General features: G+C 39.5%; 1 protein-coding gene across 1 annotated transcript in view; it reads right to left on the minus strand.

The window, feature by feature from the left end:
• Positions 1-15,140, minus strand: part of LOC311241888 (monocarboxylate transporter 2-like) — a 68,959-nt gene extending 53,819 nt beyond the window's left edge. The window contains exon 1 of the mRNA XM_084330828.1: positions 15,011-15,140. The gene's annotated coding sequence lies outside the window, so the exon portion shown is untranslated. The remainder of the gene's footprint in view (positions 1-15,010) is intronic.
• Positions 15,141-16,715: the final 1,575 nt, after the last annotated feature.

Raw genomic sequence — 16,715 nt, forward strand, 5'->3', positions numbered from 1 at the left:
TTAAATGAAGTGCAATCAGCCCTTAATAATACTTTAAAATTATCCACACATAAACGTATGAGCACAGCAAGGTTATTCTAACAATTTAAGTAATCACTCCATTAAAGGCACATTGAAGCGCTAAAAGGTGCTGCTTTTCTATCTTATCTAATCAGTTAAATCGGTTCTAGTGGCTTCTCCACGTTGATAATTATTTATCTCTTATTCCTTATCTATATCTTTCCATTGATTTTTATTTTATTTAATTTTTTCTTCTCATTACTCTATATTTTTTAAATATAATTTAACTTACATTGTTCTTTTCCAATGTTCTTCACATTAAGGTGTCAATATTACTATATATTTTTTTAATATATTTTAACTTACATTATTCTTTTCCAATGTTCTTCACATTAAGGTGTCAATATTGATCTACAATCTTTTCCTTTTTTTTTTCCCCCACACGTTGGTGGAGGGTTCAAAGGAATATGTCGATAAAGGTTTATTCTCTTTTTATTTTATTTTTTATTTTTATCTTTAGGTTATTTATCACAATACTTCATTACAGTAAGGGAAGGTGCAAGACCAAAAGCGACATTCTATTGCAATAGAATGGAAATGTTAGATCCTATGGCAATGAGCATAGGAAAATTAGGATTACAATGCTCAGGTTGGGCAATCCGGTGGACCATGGGAGAAAGTCAATCGCGGAGGATGTGTTCTTGGAACACAGGCATGTTCGACTTTCTGGGAGAGGGGAAAATAGGGGATTTTTATTTGTATATATATATGTTTTTAAGCTCAGCTCTCAACGGGACCTCATTAATTGGATGTGCATCTATTGTAGCTTCATACTCCAGAAACATTACCAAAAACTACACGAAAACATGCATAGACTATGGCTAGTTTGAATATAATGGTATGGAACACCGGTGGGATAAACAAACAACACAAGCGCAAAAGCGTGCTTACACTGATGAAAAAAGAACATGTGGACGTGGCTCTATTAAGCGAAACGCACATTTTAGAGGGAGACATAAATACGTTAGCGGATAACATATACCATAATATTAGTCACTCTTCTTTTGCTACGAGAACTAGAGGGGTAGCCATAGTCGTCAGACGCAAATTAAATATCGAATTGAAAGGGGTATGGTCGGATGCTGAGGGGCGCATAACTATAGCTAGGATTATACACAATAACAGGAAAATTGCATTGGCAGCGGTATATGCCCCGAATTTGTACGAAGTGGGTTTCTTCACTTCACTAACAGGAGAAATGTTAAACCATCCCGAGTACTCATATATAATAGGTGCGGATTTTAATGCCATTTGGAACCCAAGGATGGACAAAACTTACCTTTCCTTCTCCAGCGAACAAAAGAATTCATCTAAAGCATTAAAAGATTGGTCGAAATCAACAGGAGTAACTGATTTATGGCGTTCACTTAACCCCATGACCCGCAAGTACTCCTGTCGTTCGGCGAGACACAACACACTATCCAGAATTGATTACGTCTTTGCATCCCCGAGAATATTTGATAAATACGAAGTGGAAATGACACCCAATGCGCTATCAGATCACTGCTACTTAATCCTGAAAGCAACATTTGGTACACTATCTACCCGGGCCCCAAGATGGCGTTTTAATTCGATGCTGCTTAACAACAAGGAATTCATTACACAAATTAAAGAAGCTCTCACAGTATTCCTACAAGATAATGCTAACTCGGTGCAAGATCCCAGAATATTATGGATGTCGGTAAAGAATATGATCAAGGATTTCTCGGATAGATTTACCTCCATATTGCGCAAAAATCAAAACACAAAACTGTCTGAAATGGAAACGCTTTACTCAACGCTTTTTAATTCTTTAAAATACAACAACTCTACTAGACTAGATAACCAAGTTAACATTCTAAAGACAGAGATCAAAGCAATGTACAGACAAAAATCGGAATTGCAAATACGCAGCACTAGACAACAGCAGTACTTCCAAGGTTCTAAACCTAGTCACCTATTAGCCATGCGACTAAGAATTAATGCAAAATTTGCAGATATAACTGCCATTAGGAAACAACAAGCTCTAGTAACAGAACCCAAAATAATAAACGATACATTCAAAGAATTCTACTCCGATTTATATAACTCAGAAACGACCTTTGATCAAGACAAATTAGACACATATCTTAATCAAATTACTCTCCCTAAACTTACGGATGAAGACGCTAAACAGTTAGAAGTACCGATCACATTAGAAGAACTCAAGAAGGCCATATCCGGAATGAAAAACGGCAAAGCTCCGGGAATTGACGGTATCCCATCAGAAATGTACATTTCTTGCTGGGACATATTTGGACCCTTATTACTAAATATGATCTTATACTCAGTCAAAGAGGGAAGCTTCATTGAACACCAAAATACCGCACTCATTTCAGTTCTTCACAAAAAAGACAAAGACCCCACTGAATGCGGTAGTTACCGTCCTTTAAGCCTCCTCGGAACCGATGTCAAACTGTACTCTAAGATATTAGCCATCAGATTGCAAAAGCATATGACGTCTTTAGTTCATACGGACCAAACAGGCTTCATAAAAGGTCGCCTGATCAATGATAACATAAGGCGAATACTGCACGTACTAGATACAGACAAAGAGGACATCACACCTAAGGCGATACTATCCCTGGATGCTATGAAAGCATTTGACAGGTTGGAATGGTCGTTTCTATGGGCAGTATTGGAAAGGATGGGGTTAGGAAAAGGTTTCATTGATATGATTAAAGTACTATACAAGGACCCATCGGCCAGGATTACAACAGGCACATTCATCTCCGATATCTTTCCGGTATCGCGCTCAGCCAGACAAGGTTGCCCTCTTAGTCCCGGACTATTCGATCTATCATTAGAACCTTTAGCACAATTTATAAGACAATCCCAACACATAGAACCAATAGTAATCAAGGGCACACATCATAAAATTAGTTTATATGCGGACGACGTAATATTGTTCATGCAAAACCCCAACAACACATTGCCGCTTATACTCAAGTTGATAGAGAACTTTGGTGATTTATCGGGATTTAAAATAAATTGGCCTAAGTCGGCTTTTCTTCCTCTTAACACCAGTGCAAAAAAAGAGACAACCCTCCCAGGTGCGATACCCATGGTCAAACATTTCAGATGCTTGGGTGTGGAAATATTTCCCACCATAAGACAAACGGTGAAGCACAATTACACAAAAATACAGAACAAAATCAAGGACGACCTGGACAGGTGGGCAAAACTTAAAAACTCAGTACAGGCAAGGGTATCAATAGTTAAGATGGATGTATTACCAAGAATCAATTTCTTCAGCTCAATGCTTCCGTTACCTCCTCCAGAGGGCTACTGGAAAAGATTACAAACCTCCACATACAAATTTATTTGGAATAACAAACCACCTCGCATAAAAAGATCCACCGCACAGAGAAGTAAAGCAGACGGTGGCATGGCAGTCCCAGATTTTTTACAATATTTTAATGCCTTCACATTAAGACCATTGAAGAAGATATGGTTTGACCCCGAGGCTTTGGTATCTTGGAGAAAATTAGAAGAAAACATAGTAGCCCCACAGAGATTGAAAGACATAGCATACACTAAACTTTCAATCAAGCATTGTGAGCGAGAATTTGGCCCAATAATAACCCATGCAATCAGGACATGGCGGGAAACACAAAGGAAATTTCCTAACCCTCAAGTATGGCATAATCACACTCCCATATTCAATAACAATGCTCTCTTAATGGGAAAACGACCTATAAGATTCCCTGTATGGGAAGAAAGAGGCATACACTCATTAGGGGATATTTTTAATAACAAGGGCCTCTGTAGTTATGTCGAAATATGCATAAAGTTTAACCTCACCGAGTCCACATGGCTTTTTTACATACAGTTACGACTTTGTATGAGATCTCACGGTGTTCCATTACACATACCAATTGAACACCACAGATACCACAAATTTTTCTATGAAAGAGATACATTGGGAGGTTTTGTATCAGGTTTTTATTATCAATTACTAACGTCCTCGTACGAAACCCTTCAACTAGACAATGTCTGGAGGAGGGATATACCAGACCTGGAAAATGACTTTGATTGGCAAGGAGCCTGGGCAAATGTCCGACTTACATCAAGGAACCCGGATCATCAACAAATCAATCTGAACTATATTCACAGGACATACTTGACTCCTATAAGGCTGTGCAAAATGGGGCTTATACAAGACTCCAAATGCTCCCAATGTACAAATGGGGACGAAGGAACATTTATGCACATGTATTGGGACTGCCCACCAGTTAAGGCATTCTGGAAAGATGTGTCCCAACAATTATCAATACTCGTATTTTGGAATATACCTGTACACCCCGCGGTATTGCTATTGAATGATGTTTTTGAGTTTGCAGTGAACCCACAACTAAAAAGATTGGTTTTATCGGGTATCACAGTAGCTAAAAAACTGATTGCATCACGTTGGTTTCAACCGGAAAAAATGTGCCGGAAAGTGTGGTTTCTTACATATCTCGATGTGATATATCAAGAAATATCTACAGCAAGAATTCTGGGGCTCAATGAATCCAAAATGTTAATGTGGTTAGAAGTGGTGGAGAGAATAAAAGCTAGCCTATAATGGTGATGTCTGGTTAGGAGTGAGGGATAATGGAGGTACTATCCAAGACGGGGTCCGGGAGGGGGGGGTTTGAGCTGGAGCATATGTGTGTAGGGTTTTAGAAAATAGGTATTAGGGGTATATTATATACTAACATTTATATAATTGTAACTTCGCTGGATATACACGGTATACGGTTAAAATGTTATTATTGACTATTTTTGTTTTATCCTGTTTCTGTACTTGCATATATTTTAACCACCTTTACTGAAAGTTTCATTATACATTGTGTGTTGAGTACTGACTTTTAATAAGTTTTGTTTTGCAATAATAAAAAAAAATTTAAAAAAAAAAAAGGTACAAGTGTACAAAAACTCTAAGCAAATGAATAAAGGGCAGATGATTTACAGGGGGTTTTCAGGGCTCTACAGTGCGACCATTTCACTCGCATTTGCCCCTAAAATTGATTTGTGCGAACCGGAAAAATCATTTAGGAGCACAGTGTGCGAGTAATAGCTTTGCGTAGTGGGCGTGTCAACGCGCAATTGTCATTTCATAATAGACAGAGCAACGCAGACCTTCAATTTTAGAAGCTATGACATCTAGCTATTCAGCCCTGTGTTCGACAGCTCTGTGGCAACTGCTCTCGCGAGTCACACTGTTTCTATGTGCAGTGAAAACGTGCGAGCAACGGGTCCAATGGTCTAACATGCTTTGCATCCTCGCCTCGCCATTCCTTTATGCCCACGTCACGTTAAAAACCTTCACTAATGTTAGCTTAGCTGCTAATGCTAACTAAGCTAACCTGCTAACGCTAACTAAGCTAACCCTGGGAACGCTCAGAGGCATCCAATAGTGGGGGGAAAGAGGTGCTGAGTCTCTCTCTCTGCTAACAATCCTGATTCCTGAACCCATTTCATTCAAAAGGAAGATATTGATGGACATTAGCTATAGTTTATAGCTCAGCCGCTGTAACAGAATAATTGTATTATTTACGTTTCAACTCAAATATTAATTTAAATTATAATTAATTAAAGAATTGATTCGATTTTAATTCAAAGTTTCAAGATATATATAAAAATTGTTTTTATTATTATTATAATTTTTGTATCTTATGTTGTGGGACTTGTACAGCACTTTGGTCAACTTTGTTGTTTTTAAATGTGCTCTATAAATAAAGTGGATTGGATTAATTAATTAAATTAATAATGAGTCAGGAGCTGTGCTGCCTGGGTGGCTGCTCTCCGTTACACAGCCAACAACATTACATAACATAATTATGTTGCAACCTTCGTCTATAAAGCAAACAATTATATAAATATTTATATGTAGTTAATAGAGACCAAGGCAGAATTCGACTTAATTAAGCATGTTTTATTAAGACTTGTTTGCCTCTTTGCAACTGCCTCTTTGAACTGCTGCGGTCAGGCAAGCGATACCGGAGTCTCAAGGCGAGCACAGAAAGACTCAGAAGAAGCTTCTATCCCCAGGCCATCAGGCTGCTAAACGAACAATGAATGAACACTACACAACAACAACCACCAAACGCACATAGCACACACATCCACACGCACACACTCACTTTAAACAAACACACTGTAGCACCCACTCCACACACTTTATAGCACACACCCACTTTAAACAAACACACTGTAGCACCCACTCCCCACACTTTATATTTATTGATGAAGGATTGCACTACAACTCGTACACCTTACTGTAAATTGTACCTAAATTGTACCTCATCCCATTTCTGCTTTGCACTAGATAGTACTGTACATTAGTACACTGCATAGTATTGTATATTATATGGTAACTCAGAACATTGTACATATGTCTATACCGAACACTGTGACCTCATTTTCTTCTTCTAAATTACATGCTATACTATGTTATTTGATACTATCTTGTCTAGCACAGTCTCTGGAGCGTAACAGTAAGAAGCATTTTGTATGAAAGTATTCTGTACTTCTGTATGACAACTATTAAAGAAACTTGAAACTTGTATATGGGTCGGGACACTGCTGCTGACTGGGTGTCTTATCAAACACAGGTAAAGCTAAAAATTCTATAGAGAATTGTCAGTGCTGTAAAGTTTAAACCTTTTTAAATCTTAGACAAACGAAACACTTTGCTTTTATGAAATATTGTAAGCCGTCATTTGAGGCTTTATAAAAGCAGCAAGTTGTATTCAACACAGAGAGGAGTTAATGAGGAATCTCCATGTGCTTGTTGTAGTTAACAAAGAGAGGCAGAGTTAATGAGGCGTATGACGTCTGTTGCATTGGAGGCGCAAGATTTTGCAGGTAAAAAAAAAAAAAAAACCCATTCGAATCCCGTGCCCATCGAACGAAGCTTCGAAGTATTTAATAATATAATATGCATGTAATAAATAGTTTGTTAATAAACTCTGTTACTTGAAAATGTTTCACTGTGCTCCTAAATTTATTTATACACTCCTAAATGTCTTTGTGTGCTCCTACATTTTTTCATTCAAGAACACATGTGCTCCTTGGTAAAGATTTTGCATAGAGCCCTGGTTTTGTAGATACAGTACTGAATTTTGCCATCCGGACACATGCTATTTTAAATATGAATATAGAAAATCAGGCATATAAATTACCTTATTGATCAAGTCATACATCTATGGATCGGGCCAAATCTTCTCTTTCCACCAGGCGCCCGTAACAGGGCAGCAAAGACGGTTAATGAAATCAACTGTAAGTACAGTTACTTTTTTTATAATGTAAATAGCTCCGCCATTTTTCATCAGATTGAAACCTTAATGAATGACTAGCTTCCAGTTTAATGTGTCCTAATGTTTTCTCAGAATGCTGGTTTCTTTTTCCACTTTTTTTTACGTAATGCTATTTTTATATTATGCTATCAATGCTGGTTGTGCAGACTTGAAAACACACTAGTATTGTACTGGACCTATTTTGTTATTTTCCATAGTTATTTTGTTTGACTATAGATGGCAGTATAATGTTTGTATAAACAGTATTTATTTGACTTAATCTGCCAGTCTTCTGGAGTGAATATAGACTATGATATGGGTAACTGCTGGCCATAGTACCAACTCTATTTGTGTTGGTATGTCAGCAGACAAGGTGTTGCTGTGTTATACAATTTCAGCCAATATGCACCATCATGGCCATCTTCACCGTTCCTTTACACTTTGTACCCCACAAATTTGAAAAGATTCAAATGAAGGTTATTTGAGTCATTATATTTGGGATCTGCTGTGGCGGTGAGGGTCGTGGTGGATCCATAATATCCCTGACATGGTCGCTCAGGGATATGACAACTTATACTATTCTATTTTATAATTTGTATTACTGAAGAAATGTGATTTGCCTTACCCTGCTCGGTTATGCCTGTATTTTTTACTGTTGTGAAGCACTTTGAACTGCAACCCCTGTATGAAAAGTGCTATACAAATAAAATTATTATTATTATTATACTTCCATCAAATGGTAAATGGACTGCATATATAGCGCTTCTAGGCCTGCCGCGATAAGCAATAAATCGATTAATTGCTGCGATAATTAAAATGAATGCAATGATTTTGACGGGCGCGATTAATTGCTATTTGCGCGTTTGTTTTAATGAGGCGGAACCAGTGCCGCTTGTCAGTCACTGTCCGTGTTGGGAGGCGGGCCGCTGACGTTACTAGAGTACAGCACGGGAGCTCCGTGGGGCAACGCCACAGCTTAACTACATTTCTCAATAGTGTTGCTCCTTTTAACCAAGTAGCATTATTTGTAGTGTAACGTTAGCTATTTTTAGACCCAAGTAGTTACTCGCTACTGCCCGGAGAAACTGGACTGCTAAATAAAGATGAAAGATAGAGCGTTGATTCTCATTCCATGCGAACAACATTAGCTAAATAACTAACAAACGAAATACAACGTATAGCATAGCTACTAGGGGTGGGACGATACATCGATCCAGATCGATACATCGATGTAATTATCAACAATCGAATCGGATCGATGCGATGTAATAAGATCGATTCATATCGATACTCTTATTTTGAAAATCCTGTGGCGAGTCTCATATCCGCCCAAGAACAACAGCAGTAGCTCCGTGTGTGTAGACGTTACAGCATAGCATTCTCCCTTTCTGTGTGTGTGTGTGCGCGCGTCTTTGGAAAGACCAGATGAGGTCAGAGGAGTTTGATGTTTAAATGTTATTTAAACATAAACAATATAATACATAATAAATGTAGGCCTATACATGATCATGCAACATCAACAAATTGTTGTAGGAACGGTTTGGGAGAGGGAGGTTGTGAGTTTTGAGTTCCAAAAAATTTAGCTTAAAGTTTAAAGCTCAATATATAAAAACGTGGCACTTTACAGTGAACAGGAGGTCTATTTGTATTAAAAACAATAGATTGATTTTCCTTTAAATGTCTGGAAGAGCTCAAAAATACAAATGTCAAATGATATTTTCATTACCTTTTTTTTGTTGATCTAAATGTTACTGATTGTGTTAAATGGGCATATGATATCATCTCATATCGATCCCAGGCACCTGAATCTAATCGTATCGTATTGTATCGTGAGAGACTTTGTGATATCGGCAAATATCGTATCGTTGTCCAAAGAATCGATATCGTATCGTATCATGATGAAACTGGTGATTCCCACCCCTAATAGCTACAAGTACAACACAGAATAACGTTAATACAATTACATGCATCATTGTTTACAATGAACGGGTGGGGCTAGTCAAAGGACTGGACACGGGGACAAGTTAAACATGAATTAATTTATTATAACACTCCGGTAGTTTCGAGTCGTGCTGCAGTGCTTACGCACCACAGCTATTCTATTATATACTGCTTTGACGCTTCCTCGTCATCGTTGATTGCCTGTAGTAGCTGCATCTAACGTTAGTAGCTAACGTTAAAACTAACCTAAAGTTAGTTGTTCACCAACAATCTCAACATTTGTTATTAGCTCAAAAACAACCGGACGAGACAAGTTGTCGGCTCATATGTTCTGCTTAGGATAATCACAACAATACTTCCGGTCCGGTCGGTGGGCTTCAAAATAAAAGTCTAAAACCGGAAAAGACGGAGCGGTGGGCTTCAAAATAAAAGTTTTGGGAAATAAATTTATCAAAAAAAATTCTCTAACCGGTCGCAATAATATCGCTTATCGTGATATTTTCGGGGGCAATTAATCGCCCAGCAAAATGTGTTATCGTGGCAGGCCTAAGCGCTTCTATCCAAATCGCTTTACAACTTGTGCCTCACCTACGGCGGAAGCAACCATGAAAAGGTGCCAACCTGCTCATTGGGAGAAGTTAAGGGTCTTTCTCAAGGACACTTCAACATGCTGCCAGGAGGAGCCAGAATCAAACCAGAAACCTTTCGATTACTAGACGACCACTCTACCTCCCGAGCCACTCCCTAAAAGGGCTAACTTGTTTTTTTACCTTTATTTTGATCCATTCTCTTCCACAAATGTATGCCTTAGTTATTATAAAGTGGCCTGTCACAGAGTTAAAAAACGTCACTATCAATATATTAAATTAGCCATTGTTTTTGGTTCTGGCCCGCCATACAATGGCTTGGAAAAGATTTGGCCCGAGGCCAAACTTAATTGCCGACCCCTACCCTAAAGGGATAACCAAGCAGTGAAAATACATGTGGATGTGTTTTTACTCAAAGGGATTAAGAAATAGCTTATAATGTCTTCTAATGTGATAACGGTAACTGTAGATTGAAACGTCTGTCTGCCATCAACACACATTACATTACAATGCATAGTTAATGCGACAATGTGCATTAATGGCACCTGCTGACCGCAAGCGGTACTGTCTGTTTAATACATTTCCCATGAGCCTCTTTGCTCTGTTGCCTCCTTGTGCTTTCTTTTTTTACATGCAGACTTAGGCAGTTTCTTGATGTTCATGGTGACTGCATAATTGTTTTACATTGTTGGAAAAAATACCCCACATTCTGTGCCGGAAGAAACAATTGCGTCTCTTTCGTTCCAAGGCATACTTCTGGCATCGTGAAAAAGGCTGACTAAACGTGTCTCACCAGACCCTTTGAGGCCAGAACAGTGAACTACTGTGTGTTGAAGGGCCAGTCATTTTTTGGAAATGTTCAGGTTTGGTTATAATCATTAGGGCTGTCTTAAATACTTCGAAGCTTCGTTCGATGGGCATGGGATTCGAATATCAGAATTCATTCAGAATCTAGAACCCTGAGCACTGGAGCTCCCCAGGGTATAGTAAGTTCACCTGTGCTTTTTACCTTGTATACGAACGAGTGCAGAAGCATCTATCCTAACAACCGCTTCATAAAATGTTCTGATGACACTGCCATTTTAGCTCTAATTAAGAATGACAGTGACCTAGCTGACCATTATTCTGAAATCCAGAGGTTTGTAAACTGGTGCGACAATAACTGTCTGGTTTTAAATGTTAAGAAGACTGAGGAGATGGTGTTTGACCCCAGAGGCGTTGGGCACCACAGGCCTGTGGTCATCCACACACAGTCCATCTCACAGGCCTCTTCATATAAATATCTTGGGATTTTTGTCGATAACACACTAACCTGGAACACCCATGTAGATAGCCTGTGTAGCAGACTACAACAACGACTGCACTTTCTACGTCGCCTTAGAGTGCATGGTGTAGATAAAAAAATTATGTTACTTTTATACCAATCTGTATTAGAGAGTCTCATCAGATACGGTATTACAGCTTGGTTTGGTAACCTGTCTGTACATTTAAAGTCCAAACTGGTCCGTCTGATGCAGACTGCATGGAAGATCATAGGGGTGAAAGGTCACCCATCCCTGCAGTCTATTTTTGAACAGGCTACTCTAAGGCAAGCCAATAGAATAGTCTCGGACCCCTCCCATGTTTTACATCATGCCGAGTATGAGCTACTGCCCTTGGGAGGAGGTTTAGAGTTCCACGCTCTAGACTAAAATAGGTTTAAAAACTCCTTTATTCCGATCTCAGTTAAACTTTTAAATAGTGCCAGATAAAGGGCAACTATCGAACGGATATTTGGTTGCTATATTATCGTGTGTATAGTGTATACTATAATATTATAATATTAATATTATATTATTTGTGTATACTATTCTAATGTGGTGTTGCCAGACATCCTGCTGTGCAGGTACTTTACTGTATATTTTATATTGTGTATCTCCTCTGTTTGGAGTCAGTTGTGTTGTGTCATGTCTGATGTGTCTGTGGCTGTAGTGGGTGAAAGCCCAAGACACATTTCCCAGCTGATGGGACAATAAAGTGACTATTGACTCTTGATATGAAAATAAAATTAGATTATTTAAAAATATATATATATGATTTGTTTTTTTTGCAAAATCAACTCTGCCTCTCTTTGTTAACTACAACAAGCAATGCTGTTTGTTATTTAAGATGAGGTCGGACTCGGCACTGACAGATTTGTGTTCATTGTGCTGCTTTTATAAAGCCTCAAATGACGGCTTACAATATTTCATGAAAGCAAAGTGTTTAGTTTGTCTAAGATTTAAAAAGGTTTAAACTTTACAGCACTGAGAAAGTTGAACAAAGTGCTGTACAAGTCCCACAACATTAAAAAAAAATATATATATATATATATATATTTTTTTATTTTTTTAAGCTTCGAATTAAAATCAAATCTCGGCCCTGAAGCTTCGAATTTTCCAAAGAAAAAATCGAAGGTCAGCCCTAATAATCATACTGTCATAAATTGACTACATGGTTGACTGATCAAATATGAAGAAAGAAAGCAAGCTTTATACAGTAACTTTGGTCCCCCCCCCCCCAAGAGGTCAATGTGAGAAAACCAGAAGCAGAAGGGAGGGACTGCACTGTCTCTATTTTGATGCATGGCAGTAGTACGTTCTAGTGCTGGTCTGATTTGCTCCCCAAAAGTGCCAATAATGCCATAACATTATTTCATCAACCCTGCACCTAACTAGGCCAAATACCAGCCCACACCCGATTCTTACCCACAGGTCCAGGATAGCTAAAGAACAACATGTGGAAAATGACAACCTAACCATGTTTATACCCACAGAGGAAAAACACACTGTTTGTTTTGGGCCCACCATGTCTTGGCGACCTTAAGAATAAACACTTTCCCTGGCTAAGCATTTCAAGGCCCAAGGTCCAAGGTTCCCGGTTCGATTCCCGCTCCTCTCGTGCAGTGTGTCGAAGTGTCCTTGAGCAAGACACTTAACCCCTAATTGCTCCTGATGAGCAGGTTGGCACCTTGCATGGTCGCCTCCGATGTTTGAATGTGTGAGTGAATGGGTCAAATGTGAGGAACAAATTGTAAAACACTTTGGATAAAAGCGCTATATAAATGCAGCCATTTACCATTTAATGTGTGCAAATCATATAAAGTAGCACATGGTGTTTCATCAGTGGTAGTAAGGCTACTAATTTAATCCTAGAATGTTTGAAAGCTGTTAAATCTAGCATTCCACTAGTCAAATGACCACAAAATACTTCAGGCTACTCTGCTGTGAAAATCCCCATGTCATTTTCAAGAATGTTTTGTGGAAATTAAACGGTATAAATATGGCACGAGTATATATTTTTAAACTTGACCAGCTGACCAGCAATGAAACATCCTCATCCTCATCTTGTGCCAAGCCTTATGGAAAACACGTTCCCATCCAATCCTCCTTGGATAACAATACTGACTAATGAGTGAATGAATGAATGAATGAAAACTTTATTTAACAGATTACAGAATGGGTACAATACAGTACGGCTCAATACACACAATTGTTAATTGGGCATGCAGACCAGAGAAAGACGTCTCGTTTACATCAGGGTCCCGGTCCCCCCATTTTCAATTCATAGTGGTAGAATTGACTTTGATTGATTGATTGATTGAAAACTTTATTAACAGATTGCAGAATACCCAGTACAGCTCAATACATACAATTGTTAAGGGGATGCAGACCAGAGAAAGACTTTCGTCTTGTTTACATCAGGGTCCCCCATTTTCAATTCATAGTGGTAGAATTGACTTTGATTGATTGATCGATTGAAAACTTGATTAACAGATTGCAGAATGGGTACAGTACAGTACAGCTCAATACACACGGGGATGCAGACCAGAGAAAGACTTTCATCTTGTTTACATCAGGGTCCCCCATTTTCAATTCATCATAATAATGACGCCATCCACTGTTCATACAACTCACTGACTTAAAAACCTAGAAGGAAACTAAAGTAGGATAAACTACACGTTTTCTAACCGGTGGATGAAAATAGTGATGCAACAACCGCGTGGGTCCTCGACAACAATGCATCGTAAGTAATTATGATGATGCCCTCTGTGCGCGTGCCCACCGCGGATACACAAGCCGGATGGAACCAGCCAAATATACAGTAGAGGCCTACATGGATTTAACCAGTAACAGAGCGGCTTATGTCCTTCTACTCAAATTCGGGCGGTGCCAACTCAGAGACGCATCACGGGCTGCCAGCTAGCCCCTTCCGTGACTGTGATGCACGGCGTGAACCCACAGTCACTTGCTCCTCAATAGGAAACCAACCTAGATTTACCCTGAAGGACTGGTTCTGGCCGAACCGTTCGTTATACAAGAATCACAGAGACATTTCAAAGGTACTCACAGTTGCACGAGGGTTTCGGACAGAGATACGGGATGGTTTGAAAGCTCGGCGTTGCCAATAAACATTTTAAATATTATTTTATAAACTGGTCAACACTGCTCAAAACGGCATTCTTTCCGGCGTTGGCTGCCTAGTGCGCCTGCGCTGTGATCACAGCGCATGCGCATCATGCACCCAACGCCGGAAATAATGCAGTTGACTAGTTTATAAACAAATATTTAAAATGTTTATTAGCAACGCCGAGCTTTCAAACCATCCCGTATCTCTGTCGGAAACCCTCGTGCAACTGTGAGTACCTTTGAAACCGTCTCTGTCATACTTGTATAACGAACGGTTCGACCAGAACCAGTCCTTCAGGGTAAATCTAGGTTGGTTTCCTGTTGAAGAGCAAGCGACTGTGGACTCACTCGGTGCATCACAAGGGGCTGCCCGTGAACCAATGTCACATTGTAAGTTCCTTCGCCAAGCGCTTGAAGGCTAAATGTAGCATAACACAGAGCCAATGTATATAGGCTACCATTTATAGGCACGTGTTTGTAATAAAGTGTCGTTTACGATTACCTAGTGCTTTCTAATACCGAATTAATTGTATGTGTATGGGCTATCATTCGTGTGTGTGTGACTGACACACAACCAATAATAACAACCAACTCCTCATGGCCACACACACGGGAAGCAGCCGCGTCTTCTTGGTCTTTCAATTCTATAGCAGCAGATATATATATATACTTGCAATTAAAAACGCGTTATTACCTTTGAGAATAAAGACGCTGCCTCGCCTCCAACTACGCTCCTGGCTCGCTGACCTTGTCAGTGTTGTTGCGGGACGATGGGTCTCTATTGTATTTGAATTCACTTGCCATGAATCCGCTGTGTGACGTCGCTTGCGGGACTGGAGGAGGAGGGCGGGGCTGTGACCCGTATGTGACTCTGTTCTGGACCACCGCGGGGTCGGAGGCAAGAGAGGAGGCTTTTAGTGATGCCCGACACACCCACCCCACCCCACCCCACCCCACCCCACCCCACCCCAGGCACGTAAGCGGTGAAAGCGCTTGTACAGCAATGTACAGTTTCTATCCAATACACAGTTTCTACGTCAAATGTATACACTCTTTTCTGGACTCTTTTTGTATCACAAACAGTACTGTATTTGCAAATCTGGTATAATGTCATAAATGTATAGATGTAGCCGTACTGTCTATCTGTATGTCGTGTGTGTCATATATGTTATGATGAATTGAAAATGGGGGACCCTGAAAGTCCCTGATGTAAACAAGACGAAAGTCTTTCTCATGGTCTGCATCCCCTTAACAATTGTATGTATTGAGCTGTATACTGTACCCATTCTGCAATCTGTTAATAAAGTTTTCAAGCAATCAAACAAACCCAAAGTAGGTCACCCTGAGCTATATGCAAGGGGATTCATTTAAACAAGTCACACAAAGCTGCGGCCTATCAATAGACTAGAGTGACTTGGTTAAATAATACAATTAAATAAAATATTAGAAGTATACCCGAGAGAGAACGATTCATAGGCTTGCCGATGACGACGATAATAATAATAGACATGGACAAAATGTAAATGATGAATTGGCGTTTTAGAGAAGTACATTTTTTTTTAAATTTTAAATAAATAAAAATCGAAGGGATATTCCAGTAATTCCACCCAAAAAAGGCTAAATCCGTCATCAAATGTCGTCACCGAAAATCAAGCTAGATAGATGGTGGGATTGTCACACGAATCAAAATGATGTAAATTGTCAGTCCAAATAAAAGGAAGGATGTTGATGTGCTGAGCAACATACAGACTGGGGAAGCCTACTCGGGCGATAGTGCCTCAGGAGGTAGAGCGGTCGTCTGGTAATCAGAAGGTTCCCGGTTCTATTCCGCCTCCTCCCGGTCAGCATGTCGAAGTGTCCTTGAGCAAGACACTTATCCCCGTCTAACTGCTCCCGATAAGCAGCAGGTTGGCACCTTGCATGGTTGCCTCCACCGTCGGTGTGTGAATGGATGAATGTGAGGCATAAATTGTTTAGCGCTTTGGATAAAAGCGCTATATATAAATACAGTCCATTTACCATTTAATGCAAATTGCGAAGAATTTACAAAATGTTATTCCATCAATATTTCTGAGCATGCATCACTCTCACCTGTAAGTAGAAATGAGAGAAACAGAGAGAACCGTCAAATATGTGATGTCAGCAGATGTAAAACCTGGGGCTGCTCCATAGACAATGAATGACGTTGTGGAGCCATGACATGTTAAGCTGAGTTCTCATATGAGGTTTATATTCTATTTCTACCAGGTCTGAGCCAGAATCTAAACCCCAATTGGGTGTAACAGCTCGTAGAACATTTAATAGACCTCGTGTAGAATAATTTGACCCGATATTATTCACAACAGAGTCTTTAGCGGCTGGTGCATGTTGCAACATGGAGAGACAGCAATGGCCCTATA

The sequence above is a fragment of the Notolepis coatsorum genome, assembly GCF_963971535.1.
Source record: "Notolepis coatsorum genome assembly, chromosome: 15".
Classification (NCBI taxonomy): Eukaryota; Metazoa; Chordata; class Actinopteri; order Aulopiformes; family Paralepididae; genus Notolepis; species Notolepis coatsorum.